Source organism: Sebastes umbrosus, chromosome 10, assembly GCF_015220745.1.
Source record: "Sebastes umbrosus isolate fSebUmb1 chromosome 10, fSebUmb1.pri, whole genome shotgun sequence".
Classification (NCBI taxonomy): Eukaryota; Metazoa; Chordata; class Actinopteri; order Perciformes; family Sebastidae; genus Sebastes; species Sebastes umbrosus.
In genome coordinates, this window is record NC_051278.1 from 9,549,877 (window position 1) to 9,573,149 (window position 23,273).

Here is a 23,273-nt window from a genome sequence, read left to right on the forward strand (position 1 = left end):
ATCTATGTTGAAATCAGCAGGATGAGAGCTAGTTAACATTAGCTGTCAGCTCCGTGCAGGACTGTGCTGCTAACCAGCTGCTAACTGCAAACGTTAACTAGCTCTCGTCCTGCTGATTTCAACATTTACATTATGATGCGTTCAGGCTCTATTCAGTAAAAAAAGTATTGGGCAAAGGTTCAAATGTAATCTTGTAAAATGTCGTTTTTGTAAGAAACATGAATAAATCAAGTTGTTTGAAGGAGATGTTTTCACAGTAATATAAAATAGATAATAGAGTGGGAATTATAACCTAACAAAAACCAGTATGCAACTGGTAATAAAGGATGTTGAAGTACATGGGATTTATTGTTTTAATTTTGTTTTTTTTTAACGTGGTATCGAATTGGTATCGAGAATCGTGGAATTTCCCCGGTATTGGTATCGACTACTAAATTTCTGGTATCATGACATCCCTACTCAGTGTAAAGCAATACAATACAAGAACAGTACAGCAACCAAACTGACCATAAGTTATAAAATCATTAAGGTAGGATTTATAACAGGGCTGTTATTTAGCAAGGCATACCTAACAAACTGGCAACTGAGTTTATATTATGTTTAACCAAGAACCAAACTTCTGCATCGAACACAATGAGTCAATCATACCGGAGAGACCCGCCAAAAAGTTAACACCATGAATCACTTTTACAGAATGGCGTCAGAATGACACATACATGCACAATAAGTGTGTGTGTGTGCAAATTTCTTGTCATTAGTGTATTCGCACACAAACTCCCTCCCTCTCACACACACACACACTTAAGTCTATAAATAAGAGGCAGAAGAAGAGAGCAGATTTAGGTCAGCAGACGTGTCTACATGCCGCTCAGCGCTCCACTCTTTCCACCAAGCCTCCGCTTCTGGAGGGGGAAACACAGCCTGACACTTCCAGTGACGAAGCATCAGAAGCTGCAGAAACCTATAGTATGTCTGGTCACTGCAGGGTGTATGTATAGTATCCACCTTATTACTGCAGTATCTGCCTTATTACTGCAGCATGCATCGCTGTATCACAGCAGTATTACCACCGTGCCCACCTTGTTAGAGCGGCACCAGCTCCAGTGCTGCAAGTGTCATCATTTTTACTGCAGGCAGCACGCTTACTACTTAAGCATAATCCTCGTGAATGCAGTACAAGCCTTATTACTGCACTTGAAGCTTTACCGCTGCTTCCTATTACTAGTTATAGGTGTTCAGCTACTGAAGGTAGATGCAATATAGAGAACATGCATCCCTCAGAGGGTAGCCGAAGGAACAGAACTGGCAATATATGTTACTGTAAATTAAAGCCTTAGATATTGACAATAAAAGCCTGCAGCTGTCACCTCATGATGCCCAATACATGTTCATATCAAGGCCTTCTAGAAATGTACGTGAAGATAAGATATGTGTTAAAGATGATTTTGTTATAGTGCCTCCAAATTTCTTCCCAGCTAAATACTGATGTTGAGTGACTTTGAAATAACAGCAGCAAGTTGTGAGGAAATTTAGTGGGTTTTAGAGTGACTACTGGGTGCTAAAAACAAAATCAGGGAGCGCATCTTAAAACTAAAGGCTCGATATTTTCCCCATTTTTAAGTTTTAATAGTACAGTGTAGAGTTGCCTGATCAGAATTTAGCCATTGTCACGGTTTCATACTGGAAATTAGGGGTGTAAATCACAAGTTCCATCACGATACAATATTATATCGATTCTTTGGACAACAATACGATATTTGCTGATATCACAAAGACTGCCATGATAGGATTTTTATCTAATTCAATTCAGGGGCCAGCGATCGATATGAGACGATATCATATATGTGTGCAGTATATATACTGTATATATTACACAGCCTTGTTGAATATTCAATTCTGATTGGTCAATCAGGGCGTTCTGCAGTCTGTTATTTCTTTATAGCAGACCGTTGCTATGTATAACAGACCGTTGCTATGTATAACAGACCGTTGCTATGGATGCAGTTCTGATGTCGGACTCTGGCGGACCATTTTTGTGTAATATTATTGATTTCTTAAGTAAGTAGCAGTGGAATAATAATAATGTACAGCTAGCGGGTCATTGTTGTGATACATATGAAGATTCTGCCATAAGCCAAACTTATATATATATATATATATATAAAAATAAATACTCAATCAGTTACATTCACATTAAAGCTTCAGTAGGCAGTATATTTTTGGCATCATTGGGCAAAAATTCCATAATAACCTTTCAGCATATTGTAATTCAAGTGTTCTGAGAGATAACTAGACTTCTGCTCCTCCTCATGGCTCTGTTTACAGGCTTTAGAAAATCTAGCCCGTGACGGGAGGCTTTGACCAATCACAGGTCATTTCAATGAGAGAGCATTCCTATTGGCTGTGCTCCGGTCATGTGACTTGAACTTGGCGTTCCTTCACCAGATTTCACAATGGCGGCAGCTTCACAAACTTTCTCATTTTCCAGCTACACTATAAGAAGATTCTGAAAATATTTGAGGAGAGAAATAGGCATTAACGTAACATAATATTGATTCATATTTGATCAGCGCTGCCTAGTTTGACCATTTGGTCGGAGTTGGCGAGTGATTGACAGTCGGCTCTCATAGACGGCAGCTGGACTGCAGACCTCAGATCAGCTCTTGCTGCTTGTTTTCATCCGGTCTGTGAAATCTTGCAGATGCCGTTAGGAGCACCGGAAGACATAGAGGCACATTATTTTTTTCAGGTTACCTGTTTCATGTTCAACTGTCACGATTATAGCGACCGTTTATAAAAATAACTTTTTTAAATCATATTTGCTCATATCTCACCTACTTCACCTTGAAGTGTTTTTTTTTTAATCATTTATGAATTTCAAAATAAAGGCGCATCTTAAAGATAACGATATGTATTGATATTTTTACTTTGCATCGATACATTGGATCTTTAATCATTGAATCGATCCAGAACAATGTGTCGTTACACCAATACAGGAAATATTCCTGTAAATGCAACAATGAAATTTAAAATCAATGTGCTCCTTTAAATGTCCTCCACCTGGAGTCTGGGGACTTCCTGAGGGGTACCACACTCAGCACACACACACGAGGCTTTCCCCTCCCTACTGTGGTTATCTGCTCATCTCTACAGTACAGGCAGTTGTGTAACTCTGCCTCACATCTGGCCCCTCAGACGGGGTTCAGCTCTGATCTCTGAGGTCTGATATATTATTGTGGGTGCTCGTCCACATAAAGTAAGAACCTCTGAGGTGACCTGTGTTGCAGCTCTTGTGGGTCTCGCAGCACAGGAGTGAGTGTATACTGTCATTTATAAGAGCAGACTGCTGTTGTTGTGGTGCACGTTATGAAACTACCTCAGACAGTCAAATCACTTCCACTTCCGCTGCAAAGACACATTTCACTACTTCAAAGCAGCTTTACAGGTGCATTCACACAAGTTGTCAATAAAGACTATTCAATACTGCATGTGTGCTTTAAGTGTAAAAGTCCATCTTTTCTATATGCTGTTATTGACAACACAGCAAATATGTAGACTTAAGCCGTTATATTTGACCTCAAATACATGCTCAATTAATGTCCTTGACATGTAAGAGAGTACAATTACTATTACTAATTATTTTAAATCTCTTTTAAAAACCCATTTTTATAAAAAGGCTTTTTTTAACTCCGTAAGGCAACAGCTTGGTGCACCTTCTCCCACACCTTATATTGTCCTCTTTTGGCATATGTGTAGTAACTTATTGTTTTGATACCACTGGTTACGGGTTTTAGTTTTCTCATTATTTGGTCTTTATGTTTTGTTCTTTTATTGTTGTTTTTATTTTGTCTGTATTGCATTGTATCTGTGCAAACTCTTTGAAACTATGTTTAGAAAGGTGCTATTATACAAATAAAGATTATTATTATTATTATTATTATTATTGCAAATGTAGGTCATTCAGTTGTAATTACTTAAAAAAATAAAGTAGCCTAAATAAGTGAAATTATTTAATGTTATTCATTATAGCAGTATGTGCCAATATGTGAGTGTATTTGGGTGAAACACTGAATGTAATTAAGGTAATAAAAAAGTTTATTACCATTGTGATAAACTGTAAAGTGGCTACTGCCTTGACTTTGTAAACTGGAATGATTTTTTTAAGCAGAAATAGATTAAAGGATCACTTGAAGTAGCCACATATTATACATTTAATATGGTAATTACCTAAAAAATAGATTAGCCTAACTTAAGTGAGATTATTATTTAATGTTATTCACTATAGCAGTATGTGCCAATAGGTGAGTGTATTTGGGTGAAATGTATTTAAGGTAAGAAAAAAAGTTTATTATAAGACACTTTTCTTCATTGTGATAAACTGGAAAGTGGCCTCCACTTTGTAAACTGGAATGCGTTTTTTTAAGAAGAAATAGATAAAAGGGTCACTTGAAGTAACCACATATTATACATTTAATATGGTAATTAATTAAAAAATAGAGTAGCCTAACTCGAGTGAAATTATTAATATTTTTTTAATATTATTCATTATTGCAGTATGTGCCAATAGGTGAGTGTATTTGGTTGAAATGTATTTAAGGTAAGAAAAAAGTTTATTATAAGACACTTTTCTTAATTGTGATAAACTGGAAAGTGGCCACTTTGTAAACTGGAATGAGTTTTTTTAGAAGAAATAGATAAAAGGGTCACTTTAAGTAACCACATATTATACATTTAATGCAAAAACTTTTTTTTCCAACAGGACCTCTTAACCTTATACCACACAGCTCCACTAGTACACTAGTATACACCTCCACTGTGTCTATTATTCATAAGAAACACTGCCTCTCATTACTGTTATTTCCTCTCTGCGTGTTTTACTTATTAAAAGGTATAAACGGAGTCTTACCAGGTCCAGGTGAGCCGGAGTTAGAGAGAGAAACATGGAGGTATTTCGGCTGCAGGAGAACACGCTCCTCGCTGCCCGACGCTCTGACACACAATGGCGCTGATAGGAGGAGAGACTGCCTCCGCTCACTGGAGCCACGCTGCCTTCACGGGCTGTGGGACAGACCGGCCACCACAGCTACACATGCACTTTAGGGCTTTTAATTAAGAGTTTCTCTTTTTGTTTTATGCTTATATTCATTGATTTATTATGTTATATGATTGATTATATTATATGTTATATTTATTCATATTATATTTATATATATTATTTTATTTATTTTTGTCTTTTATCTAAAATGTTTTAGTTGCACTGTGTATTTTCCGTTTTTATGTCTGTGAAGCACTTTGTAAACTTGTTTTTGAAAAGTGCTATAGCCTGAGTTGTAGGTAGTTGTAGTTGTAGGATACAGGAAGTCTCGCTTGAGCGGAGCAGAGTTGTAGTTTCGTAGCATTTATTCACCAACAAATAAACTGTACACACACTGCTACACCTACGTTCACAGCTATACCGCCACCAACAACCTCATACTTGCCGCCATCATACACACACGGTCTGATGGAAACTCGCTAAAGTTACGCAGACTACGTGTGCGGCGGCGAGCCTCCGGCAATGCTAGAGCTGCAAACGTAGCACAAATACACACACTGTTTGTTGGCCACTCGCTAAAGTTATGCCGGGCAGACAGAGTATCGTTATGTCGGGCAGGCACACAGCAGATAACCTGCTAAACTAAACTAAATGTGCGGTGGAGACTTTTACTGCGAAAGTGGCTGCATGTCCGCGACACTACACGCAGCATCGTAGCTGCTAAATTAACGCTCCCGTCAACGAATATCTGTTGTGCTACTGCAGCTGCTACGAGGCACAAATCTTGTCGGTTAACTGTTAATAATCGGTTAACGAGAGTCGGTTATCGGTTAAGAACATTTTCAAAATGAGCATCCCTAATAGCAACTGCTATAAAGAAATAGCAGACCACAGAACGCCATGATTGACCAATCAGAATTGAGTATTCAACCCAGCAGAAATTTAGTCCCTGTATTTAACCCATCTGAGTATTAGGAGCAGTGGGCCGCTGCTATAGAGCGCCCGAGGAGCAGTTTGGGGGTCCGGTGCCTTGCTGAAGGGCACCTCAGCAGTGCCCGGGAGGTGAACTGGCACCTCTCCAGCTACAAGTTCACAGTCCGTACTTGGTCCCTGTGGGGACTTGAAACACCGGCCCTCCGGTTCCCAAAGCCAAGTCCTACTGCCGCCCCAATATACTATACTAGTATACTTTATATACATATATATATATATATATAAAAGTTTAGTTATTCTAAGTTCATTATATATATATATATGTACAATAATATGTCTTAGTTATTATGTACAATAATATGTCTTAGTTATTCTAAGTTCATTATATATATATATATATAATGAACTTAGAATAACTAAACTTTTGCGTGACACAAACATTATTATATGTATGTTGTAAGAAGACAGGCTCATGTATGGTAAATGTTCAAATGTGGAAGATCTATGGAGCTACACAAAACACAAAATAAAAATATATTAATAAATAAATGAGCTCTGCCTTTACCAGCTGCAACATTAAAGTGATGGACACATTAATGCATCAATAATAATAATAATAATACAATAATATAAGACATATTATTGTACATAATGAGTACTTTAAGTATATTTTTTATGCTAATACTTTTACTTTTACTTAAGTATAATTTTGAATAAAGCCTTTTACTTGTAACAGAGTATTTTATCACTGTGGTATTGCTACTTTTATTTAAATAAAATATCTGAGTACTTCTTTCACCACTGTATATTCCCGAGGTCATTCTTATTCATAACGTATCGTAAATTCGTGAGCCTGGTTTGACAGCTCAGGGCTTTTGCCCTTTTCTATCCATAGCAGATCGTTGGAGGGAGGAGAGAGGAGATGGAGGAGGAGCCCAGTTGGTGTTGAGGCATCACGGCCCATGCCCGGCCAGTTGAGGAGTTTGTTTTTTTTCTTTTCCTCCTTTTCCTCATAACAAATTAAAATTAAATTAAATATGGATAAAACAAAATAGAGAGAAAAATAAATTAAAGAAATAAAAAATAAATAAACAAACAAATTAATTAATAAATGAGGAAAGAATACTTAAAAAAAAACACTTTAAAATTCTTATTAATGTAACAACGACATAATTAGTGTCATGACAGGATCCATTTTGTTACGGTGGTTAAATTTCCGAGGAGCACGTGAAGGCAGCAGGAGAAGCTGAAACCGAGCAGCTGCCCAGAGAAGAAGTGGCCCCGCCCACACACACACACACACACACACACACACACACACACTATGGTATGCTCCCTCTCAGTATAAAATATGTAATTAAACATTAACAACATTTTGAAACTGTAAAGTGGAACCAATTTTCACGTTTTAAAGCTTTAACTGCGGTCAAGACCCCATTTGGACGGACGCCCTACCAGTGCTTTTATAATAGTCACATGCTTTAAATTTAAAAGTATCTTATCAGAGATTTTTTTATTACTATCTGCTGGTGTTTTTTTGCACTTTGACATGTACTGAGAAATCCTTAATTTATTATTTTATTGACAGGAGAATGGTGAGCGGTAACCAAGGTTATTATAGTAAACTAAAACTGAAACTAAAATGAAGATAAGCAGTAAGTTAGTAATGTAAAACTAAATAAAAACTATATCCCTTAATACTAAATATAATATATATAATATTTCCTGGTTAAAATATGATATATCGACACTGAACCACAGAAATTGAACGGACTTGACATCCCAGGAGACGCCGCTCTGTCGCAATTGCTTTACTAAAGTAGCACGAAGATTAAATATTACACATTGTGGCCATTACTACACAGTTCTCCAACCATGTATATGTAGCTATATACTTCTGAGACAATATACTTGGTCCTAACAAAAACAAAATAAAAAATGAAACTAAATATATAAAAATGAAACTTAAACTTTCTGAAAAACTGAAACTAAACTAAAACCAGCAAACGCACTCTGAAAACTAAAACTAAAATTTAAAAGTCAAAACTACAATAAAATAAAAACTAATTGAAAATTCAAAACTATTATAACCTCGGTGGTCACAGAAAGGAGCCCTGGACTGATGGTGCCGTTTGGCCGATTAGTGATGCCCGTCCTACCCGGCAGCAGATGGCAGGAAGAAGTCCGGTAAACTGAAACAAAACCCAGCAGGGTCGGCTCCAAACGGACAAAAACACCAGTGGAGCAGGGCAGAAAATGGGCATCCTCGACCGTTTGTGTCCCTGATGCCCCCCTGCTGCACACTCACCCAGTTGTGCACTGATACACTCACAATCACAACGAGTCTCCCAGACGGGCTGCCTGTTCTCAGGACCGGCTGTGATCAACCTGCTGTCACAAGTGTTTCCATCTATTTGCAGTCCAGTGTTTGCAGGACTGAACTGCTGCCACAGTTTTTCCTCTTGTCAGGGTGTAAAACAACATTTAGGTCTTCATGGTGCTCTATAACTCGCCACTGTAAAGGTCACCGGAAAGTGGCTCAACAAAAACTAATCTCATCTTCGCGAAAGCAAGCGCTAGTTTTTCTCTGTCCAGTGTTGTTTACGCCCCTCTGGCATTTTGTTCTCACGATTATTCATTATTTCAATTCAATAAAAAGTTTTATTGAAGAGGGGAAAAAATCTCTCTGAGCTAACGAACGTGCTAACTATGAGCTTGTTCACTAACGGGACAATACGTTCACATTCAAAACTCGTATTTGCACCTGTCTTCCGCTTTTGTGGAGCACTTCATTTTCTGACAGAGGAGGGTTGAATAAAAGTGGATGGTCGTGCAAATTAGCTAATAAGCCATTTGCTGGTCAAAGGTCACCAAAGTTCAACACAACACCAAATATAAGGGATGCATCGATACCGATACTGGATCGAATTGTAATTCCTGGTAATTATGATGATTCTTTACTAAGTTGCTGATGTACGATTTATTATTTAAATAATAAAGAACAATTCAATTTACATCTATATATTTATTGGTCACATTTAGTTTTACAGAGTTAAGAAAGTATTATTTAAGTCAGGCCTGATGTTGCCATACACATAAAAGAATTATGCCAGTCACTTCCACACAGTGAGGCATACAGCTTATTAATTAAACACTGGTATCGGATTGGTACTCAGTATCAGCCGATACCCAAAGGTATCGCTATCGGTATTGGTACTGAAAAAGACAGATGGGTGCATCTCTACCAACTATTTGTGCAGCTTTATTTTGCCTGTGTGACTGGAACCACTGGCCTATGAGTGAGGTGAACGGCGTTACCATGGTTTTGCACTCGACGGCTCACCATACTGCAGTCTTGGAAAGGGAGGAGTGAGCAGAGGAGTATTCAGTTGGTTGCAATCTGCAACCACACCACTAGATGCTGCCAAATCCGACACACTGTACCTTTAAGTCATCACTGGCTGAAGGTTGCAAGACACAAAAACTCCCATCATTGGACAGATGATGAGACATATATGATATTTTTTTATTATAAAAGGCTAAACTGACTCAGCTCAATCAGTGCAGACAGCAAAGCTTATGGAAACTGCTGTTCAGACAATAAAAGACGGGAATATTCTGTTATTCTTGGCCACAGGGATTCTCAATATATCGGTATCATCATGCAGACAGCCTGAATGAAGCCTCAGCTGGAGTAGTATACGGTTAACAGGCGGGTTAGCCTGGGCAGCAGCTCTGTGCGTGCACGCATACGTAGCTTCTGTGGTGAATGGAGATCTGATTTTAGTCCTGTGTTCATCTCTCTAGACTCTGAGTTGACTCATGAATTGTGAGCAGCGAGGAGGGATGGCTCTAAATAAAGATTTCAGGTCAAAAACAGGAAATGGCTCAGTGAGCAGGGAGGGCAGGGCCATAGCAACACCAACTGGAGAGCTGCACCCACCACATCCCTCCCACCCTCCCTCCATCTATCTTTATTTATTTCTCCCTCGCTCTTCTTTTATTTCCCTCTCTGTGCAAAATCTGCCTGTTCCTTGTCTTTCCTGCTGTTGATCTGCCTCTCTTTTTCTTCCCTTTTGTCCATTTATTTAATGTTTTCTGAGGTTTAGATTTCAATTATAGACTATTAATGCATTCAAAACCATAATGAAATTGTACTATAATAAAATAATAATCAGAACCTATAATAATAATATAACAGAGAACATGTTACGCTACAATACCAGCTCTATTTTATTGTTATGATCTGTGTCTATGTTCCTCTTTGCATGTATCAGGTTGCCTGTGTGTGTGTGTCACTATCAGTGTGAACTTGAGAGTGTGAACCTGACTCATGGTGAGTTCATAATGGGCCCACTCATCACTCCCAGTACCAGTACACGATGCTACGTGTTGCTTCCATCCATCACCGTGTTGCACCTTCGGGTGGTAACGCGCAGGATTACGACCGGCACCAGAATTAGCTCGCTGACCGTCATGTTCCTTTTATACTCAGCTATGACAGCACAGATGCATTTTTTTATCATCAGGGTCTATAAATTCACACGCGATGCACACACAGAAAAATTCCAGAGTGACACACACACACACCACACACACACACACCACACACACACACACACACACACACAGAGCGGGAATGATTGACTCATAGTCTTTGTGTTACTCATCAGTTTCGTCTACGTGAGACAATATATCGAGTGTGTCCTCTGTTTGTCTCAGTAATAAAGGAATCACTACTAGCAGTATGTTATTGACTCTATGAAGGACTTAACTGATGCAATAGCACATGGCTAGTAGCTATATATAGCTATCGCAGTACAAGCTCAGTAATCCATTACTATCACTTTCACTACTGTTACTGTTACTGTGGTGTTATTGAACACTACCAGTACTACTTAAACAACTACTGTAGTTGCCATTTGTTAGAGAAATCTAAATTAAAGGGACTGTTTGTAACTTCTTACTCTTACACTCTTATAAATCATTGCGGGTCATGTTTCCTATGCACGCTTGTGTGTGGCTACGCTGTTCCAACACAAACTACACAGAAGCACCAAAACCGCAAAGTTATATCTAATGAAGCCTGTCTTGCAAACCAGTGACAACTAATCCCGCTCCAGCCCCCCAACCACGGCCAGAAGACACAGGGGAGACCGTAATCCTGGTCTCCGGGGCTGGAGTCGACGCTGCACTCTGCTCCTCTGCCTGCCTTCACTCACACACCGCGTTCGTTCTCACTCGCTCCACCTCTCACGTGCATGCACGCGCACACTACACACTGAAGAAGAGTAACGCTATCGTCTCCGACCAAAACTCCGGTGTCTCCCCTGTTCCTTCTGAACACGGTCGAGAGGCTGAAGCATGAAACACAGTATCAGCATCGATTCATGGAGAGACCTTCGTCTGGTCAGCTAACATTACTGCCAAGCAGGTGAAATATAGAGTGATATTGTGGTTTTAGCTGAAGTGTGTCGCCTCACCGTGTTGATCAATGCATGTTCATGTCTATGTAGAGTAAGCACAAGCCTGAGCAACAGGACGCTGACTTTCATTGACTTAACAGCCACAGGTGTCGCTGTTAACAAGCAATTTCTGATTCTTACATAGAGTCCCTTTAAACTTAAATCAAAGGGTCACTGACGCACCATGGGAGTGTGGTAACGCGGGCAAAAGAGTGCATTGCATTGCAAAGTTTCGGTGTTTCTTATGACTTATTTCTCCAAAAAACAAGCAGGCAAATGAAAGAACAATGAAATCATGACTGTCCCTGCCTCTCTGGTTGGTCCTATACCTGCCTACTTACATATATAGCTAAACAAATAACTAGCAAGAGATCTATTGTACCCTATAAGTCAGATGACCTCAGTCTAATGCCAACAAAAACATCAGCAACATCCTTCTAGATGTGTTTAAAGTTGGGATGCACGATATGGATTTTTTTCAGTTGATACCGATTAGCGTTAATTACCTGCTTCTCATGGTCAATACCGAAAAGGTAACCGATAATTTCAAGTTTAAAAAGAAGTTCATAACCTGTAGTTTATGCACACCTGAGGGTAGGAAAGGCTGTAGATGTTGTGAGCAAAAAGGGATGATTTAATATTCCATACAGCTGACCGAACCAAATCTAACTAGACATCACTATTGTTAACGCAACAAAAACAAAGAACAGTTCTGACTCTTCAAATGTTCTTTTAGTTTTTTCTTATAAAGTACATCAAAAAACTTGTATGCAAATTGCAATGGTGTTGTCTTCCTCTGAAACTGTGAAAAACATCCACACGTTTGGCTCTCTAGTCACCGTGCTGCACTTGTTGTTATTCTTCTCTGTTTATTGGCGGATCGCAAACCAACTTTAAAAGGTGCATACAGTACCGCCACCTACTGTAGGGGAGTGTGTAGATGCTGCGCTTGTTAGGTCTATGGGTTTGTATTATCAGCCGATAATTTATCAGCTATAATTTCATTATTGGAATAATACATAATAATATAAATTTCCCATTATCGGACGGTAATTTATCGTGCATTCCTAGTTTGAAGAGAAGTGTGGAAGAAAGAGTTAGAAGTTTTCTTACATCACATTTGGAAACTAAACCCAAAGGAAAGAGCACAGGCAGGGCAATTTCCCCTTTGATTATACAGCTTTGAAAATATCAGAATTTAAAATTTTGAGTGAGTATTTTATGCAATGTGATCAATCGTTTGATATTTGGCTTAAATAATAAGAGAAAAATAGAAGTAAAAGCAGTGGAAACATCCATATGTGCTGGCAAATTTGGGGAGGTGTGTGAAGAGGACCAGAGAATAGTATTAATACTATTAGACATGGGTGTGGCACTCCAGCCCAACATGGAGGGAGACGGAGAGGGGGAGATAGAGAGGGAGGAGGGAGGGAGGGGAAGGGCTCCAAACCAAAAACACCCATCTGCTTTCTTTCCCATTCTCTCTCCCTCTCTCTTTGTCTCTACCTCCTCCTTTTCTCTCTCTTTGTCTCTTTATCAGTGTCCATCATTCCCCCTCTCTACCCACACAGGACAGTTTATCCTCCACACAGTATGATACATCCACGATCAACGCCACTATTCTGTTCTTTACTATTTGAATTGATATAAACCCAAAGCTGGACAGAGCTTGTTGGTGAGCCAAGAGGAATCTCTCCGTTCGTCTTCCCCCCTTTTCTTCTCATTACATTGAGGCTTCAAACACTTGTTAAGTGTCTTGACTCACGCACTTCAAAAGGGGAAGTACAAGTAAGCAGAGCAAGGCGGTCTCCTGCGGTGCTGCCGTTTTAGTCAAATATGCTCCCAAAATGTAGTCACGCTGCCTAGAATCAGTACCTTCACACACACCAGTGGTTTCTTGTGATGATGCCGATCTAAGCATTTACATTCGTCCTACTGTGACACTCAACAGATTTATGTTATATGGAAGTTATCATGAGGCAAACTGTGCTTGAAATAAGTACTTAAACTAAGTAAAATACTTAAGTAAACAACGTAACATAAGTACAGAAAACATGTGACAAACATCTCTAATGTGACTTCCAAACAAAACATCCATCTCGAACACCGGTCTCCTGGTTGAAAGTCTGGTGTTTGTTGGACACATCCACCTAACCTTCTATCCGCCATTAACGTCCTTTCTCCCCTTTTATTCTACGTCACTACAGTACAGACTACATGGCGTGAAAATGACACACCTAAAGCAAGAATAGCGTTCTCATGACACGCTTTTGCCTCGTGCATTATCATGTCATTAACACGCCTTTTCGTGCAACCGGGATGTCGGTTACGTCATTACATGTATGTCAAGATTACATGCTAGTTGTCTCCACATACAGTATTACAAATTGTTGACTCAAGATGATCAGGATTTAAATGTGTCATTATCTCAGGATACTGTACATCATCATCCACCCAGGCTGGTTTCATTTTTGAGTCATTCCTATTATCTTTGACTAAACTAAACTAACAAATTTTGATGATTAAATTGTGATTTCAAGAAAACTGTTTATTTCAGGAACATGAGATAATGAATCTTGAGATAATTGGACTCAAAACATTATCAGCAACCACCGCTGTTTCAGGCTTTGATCCAAAAAACATTTTGATTTGCCACAATATTAAAAAAAAAAATCATTATTTTCCTCCTTCTCCTGTGAATAGACTGAAGAACTAAGGGAAATAGTTTTCTATTTATAGACCAGTAGAAACTAGTTAGGACGCTCCAAACAAAACTTTTCATCTTGCAAAAAAGAGGGCTTGTGCCTGGACTAAGATCATGGGTGACCTATAGACAGAAAGATACTAAAAGAGAGAGAGAGAGAGAGAGAGAGAGAGAGAGAGGGGGCAGGAGGGAGGTGTGTTTACTTATGGCTGTGTGACGCCTCCAGTGTCAGGTGACTTACAGGAAAGAAGTTGTTGTTCTCTGTCTGTCTCTCTCTCTCTTGCTCTGTCTCTCTTTCATGTGAGTCCTCTTTGCTGTTTTCCTTGTTTCATAACTTCTGAGATGAGCCGTTTCGCTCTCTACTCACTGACAGAGTGTAAAATGTCAAAAAACAAGCAAGAGGCAATGCATCCAAATCATACTAGATGGTTAATTATTTGACTTGAAAGCAGCCACTGTAAAAAAATAAATAAAGTTGAGTACATGCAAATCAGTTAAACCAGTCATTACGAGATAATAACCACCTTAGACATACAGTACAGTACTCTGTTGTATGTTTTAATAGCTTTTTGGCTCGAGGCGATGTGAAAAGGTTTGGACTAACCCTTTAATGTGTGTGTCCATCCATAGCAAACTGGTGAGCGTGACACATTCCAGCAGGACAACTCACCAATAGTCCAGCAGTAGTTGGGACACAGATACCTCTGTCCACTGGGGGAAAACTCAACAAATACGCATTCAGTTCACCACAATTTTTTTTTGCAGTTTTGGTCACAAGTTAGCTCCATTCTGAGCAGGCGGGAATGGAAGTGGAGGCTGTTGTAGTGGAGGAAGTAGTAGTGGTTGTAATACTGGAACTGATGGTGTTATTAGCAGTAAAGGTGACAGTCATAGCAGTAGAGAGAGTAATAATAGATGGTGTACTCATTACATGTGTGTGTGCATTCTTCCCTCCCGCATATCTTTCGCTGTCTTGCCTCTAACAATAAATTCTGCAGCGTTTTTTAAAAGTGCACTTCAAGTGAAACTGAACTGCAGTGAAAACTCTGTGGAGGGAGATACTGGAGCTGAAAACAGGAAGGTCATTAATCTTCGAGAGAAAGCGAGCCGACTCACAAGTCACGGCACAAGGAAGCAGCCACAGCGGTTCGGCTTCAGAGACGAGCAGCCAGCGACTACACTTTAGCTGGTTATCCATCTTTCTTTTTTCTCTGTTTTTAAGCCCTCTGGTAGCGTCGTTTTACTAACCCCTCCAGCCACAACATCCACAGAGAGCTATTCTCCCCTTTGGTGTTGCTTTTTGTTCTGTTTTGTTATCGGGGATACAGTCAGAACAATGTGCTAGAAGTAAGAAATGATAGACCAGAAAACAGTCTGATAGACTGAAAGTTGCAGTTCACATCCATGTCTGTCCAAAATGTCATCACTTAATCGTTATATCCTGTAAGACTCTTGTGTAAAATGGTATTAATTAACATATGAATTCTTGAGTTATGGCCATAAACGTGTTGTAAGGTCACAGTGACCTTGACCTTTGACCACTAATATCTAATCAGTTCATCCTTGAGTCCAAGTGGACGTTTGTGCCAAATTTGAAGACATTCCCCGCAGGCGTTCCTGAGATGTTGGGTTCACGAGAATGGGACGGACGTGTACGTACGTACAGACATACAAACGGACGGACAACCCAAAAACACAATGCTTCGGCCTCGTGGACTCGCTCATGCCGGCGTGACTGCTTTCGCCAGCACGGAGGCATAAAAAAATCATCAGAGGTCAGCTTGGAGTGGAAGGTAGCGGTTCACCACCCTTCCACGTCCCCCAAACAGAACCACATTGGACCAAAACACACCAGACCCGATTTAAATAAGATTTCTCATCCAACAACATCTCTAATCTAGGATGTCGCTGTGTTAGGACATCCACATTTTAAAGATGAATTTGAAAATGCACTGTTTTATCTCCTTTGGCCTTCCACATCCAAAGATTTACATTTTCAGAAAACATTCCCCAAAGTGGATACACTTGAAAACACAGTTCTTACATTGCAGCGAGGATGTCTGAGTCAACAGCAGGGCTGCATAATTAATTAAAAATTGTATCAAAATCGCAATATGGCCTACTGCAATTTTCAAATTGCAGGATTACTTAAGAAAACATTTGTTTAATTGTTTTGTTTAACTTTGTTTAACACGGATCCCCACAAAAATCACACCATAATAATTATGTTTTTCAATGAAAATGGGAATAATGATGTAAAAATAATCATTCCCTCTTATATCGCCAATCATATCACAATAGCAATATCAGTCAAAATAATTAGATAGTTCTTCAAAATCGTTCAGCCCTAATTAACAGAAGCATTTATGACTCTTGAAATATGTTATTCTCATGTCAGTGACAACACTTGTGTTGTTTGATCAGCCAGAAATCTGATTACAGTAATCCATGCACAGTAATCTATTACTTCTTCCCCTGCTGCTGCCCTCCCACGCCAGACCAGACTGGCTGAGTCAGCGCCGTTGCTCTATCACGATTCAGACCGACACACACTTTCCCTCCCTCCACCCCCCCACCCCGCACCCTTTCCTTCATGAATCTCTTCATTCACTCCGAGCTGCGTTCAAAAACTTCCTCTCCGCTCTGCGTTCGCTGTCACTCTCTTTCTGTTTCATCTGATTGCAGTCGCTCTCTCTCTCTATCTCTGCAATAAGGTATAAACACCCCCCACACCTCCCCACCCTTCCACCTCTGCCTCGTTTTTCTCCTCTATTTCATTCTTTCGACCCCCTCGCTCCCTCGCTCCCTCTCTCCCTCCCTCCCTCCCTGCTGGCTGCCTTCAGGGTAGCAGAAGGGAAGTGAATGGCTTCAGCCCTCCCAGCTGGTCCCATCACCCAGCAACCCAGAGCAAAACAAAAGAACACACACACACACACACACAAGCCTACGAACAGGCAGGCAATGAACACACACACACACACACAGACGGGTTCACTTGCAGATGAGTATATGCATGTTCTTAGACACATGCAGACAGATATGCAGATGAATGCACACACACACACACACACACACACATGGACCCCCACCTTTGCCCCCCCAAACTCACATCCATAAACAGCCAGCCAGCCAGCCGTCCCCTGCAGACTCCCACCCATCATCCCTTCCTCCAGTCCCCCACCCATCACCCATGATCCCCTTCTCCCCTCCCCAGCACCCTCTCCAGACACCCAGTCCTTTGTCCACACTCTGTTCCGCACAAAAAAAAAAAAAACATATTTGGGGAAAAACACAGATGTGTTGATCCAAAAAAAGAAGTGGACACAAAGCAGGGAGTAAATGCACCGTTTGTGTTTGTGGTGCACGTTCATACATAAAAACTGAGCACCAAAACAGAGCTCCATTGTTGTTTTAGAGTCTCTAAGTAGCCCGTAGAAAACCACAGCTCAGGAAACCTGCAGGGTATGTATGTGCACTTAAACTCCCCCCTGAGATCCTCTGTTATAGATCATCAGTGTGTGATGGTCAGTGCATTCCAGGAGTTATTTTGTGATGAAGTCTTCTGACCACTCAACCATGTCTCCTACTAAATTATGCTCCTGTACAACTAAACTGCATCCTCAATTTTCACCCAGAAAACGGTCGCAGTTTCAAACAGTTTCAAACACGTGGTTAACGTTGTAAATTGAAACAAAACAAAACAAAACTACTTGGTTAGGTTTAGTTAAAAAAACATCATGGTTTGGCTTAAAATGACTACGTTTGTTACGTTATTAAGCTACACGTACGTAGTGAGCTGTTAGACGAAGAGCTGCAGACGATACGCTGTACATCTCCAACTTCTCTGCAACGTAACCGACTAATTTCACTTTTGCTGTTCGCAGATTTGTGCCATGTGCAGCATAAAATCAGAATTATGGAAAAAGGCCAATTACTACCTGACTTCTTTATCACAATGACAATAGTTTTTATATAGTTTTGCTGCCCCCAGTATTCTGGGACCCAAAGTATTAAACCACATTTGCTGTTACCACCAGTCTTAAGGATTTTAAGGATTGAAACCTTTAAAACAGGATCCTCAATATTAAGTAACGCAGGTGTTGCTTTAAAGAACCCTGTAGTTTCAGATTAATTATTAATAAACCCGTCCAATCAGTCTGTCTACCTGTCTGCCCGTGCACTCGTGCACCGTTCCACAAGCTGCTAGCTTGACAGCTGTGAGTACTAACAATAGCCGTGTTCGTTGTTTACGTTCATCATGATAATAGTGGGGGAGTGGCTTTGGAGGGAGGCCTGAAGCGTTGGACTATCAGTGTTGCCAACTTGGCAACTTTCTCGCTAGATTTAGAGACTTTTGGAGCTAGTCCCGCTAGCTACTTTCACTGGAAAAGAGATGGCAACACTGGGCTCTGGTTTTCGATTGGATCATTTTAAAAATCTAGTGTACTCTTGCTAGTTTCTCAAAATCGCCCGCCCTGCCTTTAAGTGGTTTAAGAGGAACTGCACACTAAATTATAAGTTTTTTCACTGTTCATTCTTGTTAGCTTGGCATATGATGATAATACAGGTAATCCTTTCAACAGTGGGACTCCAGTATGTGGTTGTATACTGTCAGAAGATCTGTATATCACAAGTGGGCCCCAGACCAAAACCAGTCACAGCATTGACTGGGAAGGGGTCAAAGTTCATCAACCAAGAGTCAGTGGTTGGTCGAAAGATCTGACTCCAGAGACCATCTTTGAACAAGAGACCCCCCAAAAACAAACACCTGTTATCATATGACAGAAGTTCCACATGTAGGGGCTGGATACAGTCCAAAAGCAGGCAGACAGCTCAAAGTCCACTTACTAGCTCGTCCAAGAGCTTTCAACCATGTGGATTAGTCTTCCTCAGTGGCTGGAGTTTGCTCGGTTGTCATGGAGATAGATCAGCGACCTAAATATGTAACTTTGGTCACGTGATAACAGGTGGTTTTATGGAAACTGAGCAGACTAAAAGAAATACACAAAATGTCCTGCTCATGCTCCTGTGCACGACCTTCCTTTCATCATCATCATCATCATCATCATCATAATTATCTCTCTTACCCAGACAGCGTGTGAATCTGCACATCCTGTACAAATTGAAAAAGTCAATACGTGTTACAGAGCACATTTAGACAGTTTTATCATACATAGATGTCAATGCACGCCGCTATATTGTCATTGATTCTACATTTCGTCGTCTCTATTTCCTTTTCTTCATTAGTAGCTGTAATGTCCGAGACGTGAGCACACGAACACAGAGATCCACAGCAGCTGGTTTTAGGGGACAGCTGTAGCAGAGGGACTGAAGTGGAGCAGCTATTGTGCAACGAAATAAAATTCATCTTTATAAAAATCAGAGGGAAAGCAGTCAGAGCAGGGCAATGACTGCAGGGCAAAAAAACAAAGCGGACTACTAAATATTTAGTTTAACTTTCTCCTTCAGCGCGGTGATTGTGAGCCAAACCAAACCTGTAAGAAAAATGCTTTTCTTCCAAAGCTTTTTCAGCCTGAAACTGCTCAAACAAACAAATAGAGGGAAAGTGAAATAGGGTTTTCTGGGAACAACACGACGTGGAAAACCTGAGAATGTGAGCAGCTTCTGCAGGCTTGAATCAGGAACATAACAGCAAATAGGATGGAAAACGAGGGGAAAATGATCTGAACTGAATCGAGTCCAGACTCATCTGGCCCGATCCTGTCTAAACACGCTGCTCAAACATCAATCTACTTCCAGTCGAGCCAAGACCAGTCCACCTGAGCTCAGGCTACTCTGGCGTAGTCCAGTTTGGTTTGGTTCAAAGCTAAACCAACGCTGTCTGGTCCAAAACAGTATGTCCCAGTCTGGTCTACAACAGTCTTGACCAAATCCCTCAGAGGCAGCCCAGTCTGGCCCTGTAAACTGTCCCAGCAGTCCCAGTAAACACAAAGAAACACAATACCAGCCAGAATAAACACAACCACCTGACCACACACACACACACACACACACACACACAGTCCTTATACGGCAGAGGGATGTGTTCGGTGTCCTCCACATTAATTATTGAACAGAAAGATCCGCTGCAGAACAAGCCAGCCAGGAGTCATGAGAACTGGTCTCAGCTATCCACACACACACATCCAGGACCCGTTCAGACCTGATATTAACCTGCGTCCTGAGTGATCGGATCACAAGTGGACAGGTGAAAAAAATAAAACAAATTCTGTTTAGCAGTTGTGTGCATGCATGACCAGCTGTGTGCAACACGTGTCGCCCGAAGCACACGACGTGCTTCCACGCACAACGTCCAAATTATGGTGTTACACACATCATCATTGAATCAGAGACCCAAACAGTAATCTCCCAGAATGCCACTCTGTACCATTGACACAGATATCAGCCACTTGAGTGGCTGCCAAGCTGACGCAGCACTGTATAACAAAGTATATAATCATTAGGCCATAATCATACAGCGGCTGCAAGCCAAATGTCCCAATATGAGGGCTGGCCTGTTAACACTCCCTCTCTCATTGAACATTTGCCATGGCTGGATTTCTTCAGTTTGGGCACTATATAGTCCCTTAATGCAATACTGAGTTAGTGACAGAACACCATACTGTATGAACTACTGTACAAGCTGGTGGGAGTACAGACTGTCCTGAATAGGCGTATTGTACATGCTTTGACATGTATTTCAATATGTGCTATTTAACCAAGCAATACACTTCAATATCTCAGTAAACAGTTTGGATAATAACTTGGTACACAGCTCTGTAGAAAGGGATTGAATGAGAACAACATGTCCTAAAGACACTTGTGCACAGCGTGTACTTCAGAGAGGTGCTGCCACGCGCTGCTCATGCGGCCGGCCTGGACAAGCCGTAACTCAACAAACATAATGTTACTTTGCAAGAAAAGTAAAAAGTCCTCAGAAAACATTTAGGTGCTGACTTGTAAATATTCTCTGCACAACTAATGAATCAGCTGTACTTTGTGTTACTAATAATTAGAAAATGTTAACATGCTAACACGCTTAACTAAGATAATGAGCATGGTGAACATTATGCTGCTAAATCTTAGTAACATTGTCACTTTAAAGGTCTTAGCACAACAATGCCATATTTTTTGTATGCGTTTTTTTATCCACAAAAAAACGTTACACACTGAGTCTGATGCATTTTATTATTCTGTTCAATGCGAAGCAATGGATAGCGCTCGTCCCAAAAAGGGGCTATTGAATGACATCAGCAAGAAGCTATCGTTTAGCTGCCTAGAGCACAATCACTACATCCTTTGTTTTGCAACCATCCCCGATTCCAAGCTTTTCTGCAATCACCTGCCACGATCTATCTTTATATTCTGCATCTCTGTACTCTGTATTTTTTCATGTTTATCGGATGCCCTTTTGGATGATGGCGTTTGCACGGACGGTGGCTCAAATAACGCTTTTTTTGCCTGTTGAGAGATGCGAAAAAACCTAGAAAATCGGAGTCACAACGTGAAGTCACATTCATTTTTAAACGTGTGACAATTTCAGACGAAAAATGAACCCTGTATCATGATATGTATCGTATCGCCAGATTCGTACCAATACACAGCCCTAGAAATGACACATAAATGGTATGCTTCCTGTGATAGGATCGAATGGTGTTTACACCAGAAATGAACCGCCCCAGAGAATGCACCAAGGGGGTAAACGCTCCAGGGTTTGGTTCAACCGGACTTAACAAGGCTGGTGTGAACGCTCCCCAAATACAGCCTCACAGAGCTGCTACTATGACTCTCCTTCTCTCCTTCCTGGATCAGCAGCAATATTACAAAGCATTCAAACTGCTAAAAAGTAGGTAAACCAAAAGGCTGCAGTACCGTTGATCTTTGGGACTACACAGCTTCATTCTTGTTCTTTGAAATCAGATCAGATTGATGGTTAAAATTTGACGATGAAGCTTTTTGTACAATACTTTTAATGACCATTACTTTTTGATTTTTTCTCACTCAACATCCTTTGAGTTACTGGGTGCTGCATTCAATAGATATGATCAAAAAACTAATTCTGACTCCTCGTACTTAAAATGAATATATCATACAGGACACTTGAAGCAGAAGAAACACCCTGGTGTTTATCCAGCATGATGATTGTAATGTATAATGCTGCTTTTGTTCTGTGAGTCGACTACAACATTATGTGTGAATAGCGTGTCACATTTACAGCGGGGAGGAAGAGTGTGTGGGAGGGGGTATTCCAACAGAGGACATGATGTAACATGGACTACTATACAGGTAGTGGAGCAATGAGTCACTGTGCGGAGGGAGGTAACATGATAACACCCCAACAACTCAACATTTGCGTGTGTTTTTGGGACTTAATTTATGCACAAGTGCACAGAGGATGTAATTTTCTCAACAAAAGTGGCCACCTTAACAATTCATTTAGACTGTGTTCAAATCTGAAAATTAAAAATACATGTAAACTAGATGTTTAATGTGTAATTTCATGTTTTCAGTGTTAGTTGTCATGAACAAAGCTCAGTTATCTATCTATCTATCTATCTATCTATCTATCTATCTATGTGAATGCAGGCTTATCTATTATTAACACTTTGTTCTTTTGGCTCTCGTTAAGAGGCCCGCTCTGCAAACGCTGCTCTTCTGACATCCGATCCCCCTGTTCATGTGTGTGTGTGTTCTGCATATTCACTATATGTACCTCAGATCTATACTTAGTCTTGTCTCCTCTGGATCCCTGAACGCAGCACAATACCTCCACAGTCATTAGATACTAAGTGCATTGCGCACATCATAAAACATACTGTAAGTACCGCCGAAAACAACATGTCTAATGTTGTAATCAAACTTGATTGTATTATGAGGCCAGGTTGCCTCCAATATAATAAAACATGTGCTAAATAAATAAATAAATGCATGAATACATAAATAAGTACATGCATTTAAAAATAAATACAAAAATAAATAAATAAATAAATGCAAAAATAAATTAATTAATTTAAAAATAATAAAAATAAATATATAAATAAATAAATGGGAAAATTAAACAGTAGAGTAAATAAATAGAAGAATTAATATAAAAATAAATAAATAAAGAAGCAAATTAAAAACAGAAACATAAATT

At 40.1% G+C, this 23,273-nt stretch overlaps 1 protein-coding gene across 2 annotated transcripts in view; it reads right to left on the reverse strand.

The window, feature by feature from the left end:
- Positions 1 to 23,273, reverse strand: part of sertad2b (SERTA domain containing 2b) — a 39,478-nt gene that overhangs the window by 10,216 nt on the left and 5,989 nt on the right. The window contains exon 1 of one of the 2 annotated variants that reach the window (XM_037782932.1): positions 4,907 to 5,064. The exons of the other annotated variant lie outside the window; for it this stretch is intronic. The gene's annotated coding sequence lies outside the window, so the exon portion shown is untranslated. Of the gene's footprint in view, positions 1 to 4,906; positions 5,065 to 23,273 lie in introns of those variants that run through there. 2 annotated transcript variants of the gene reach the window in all.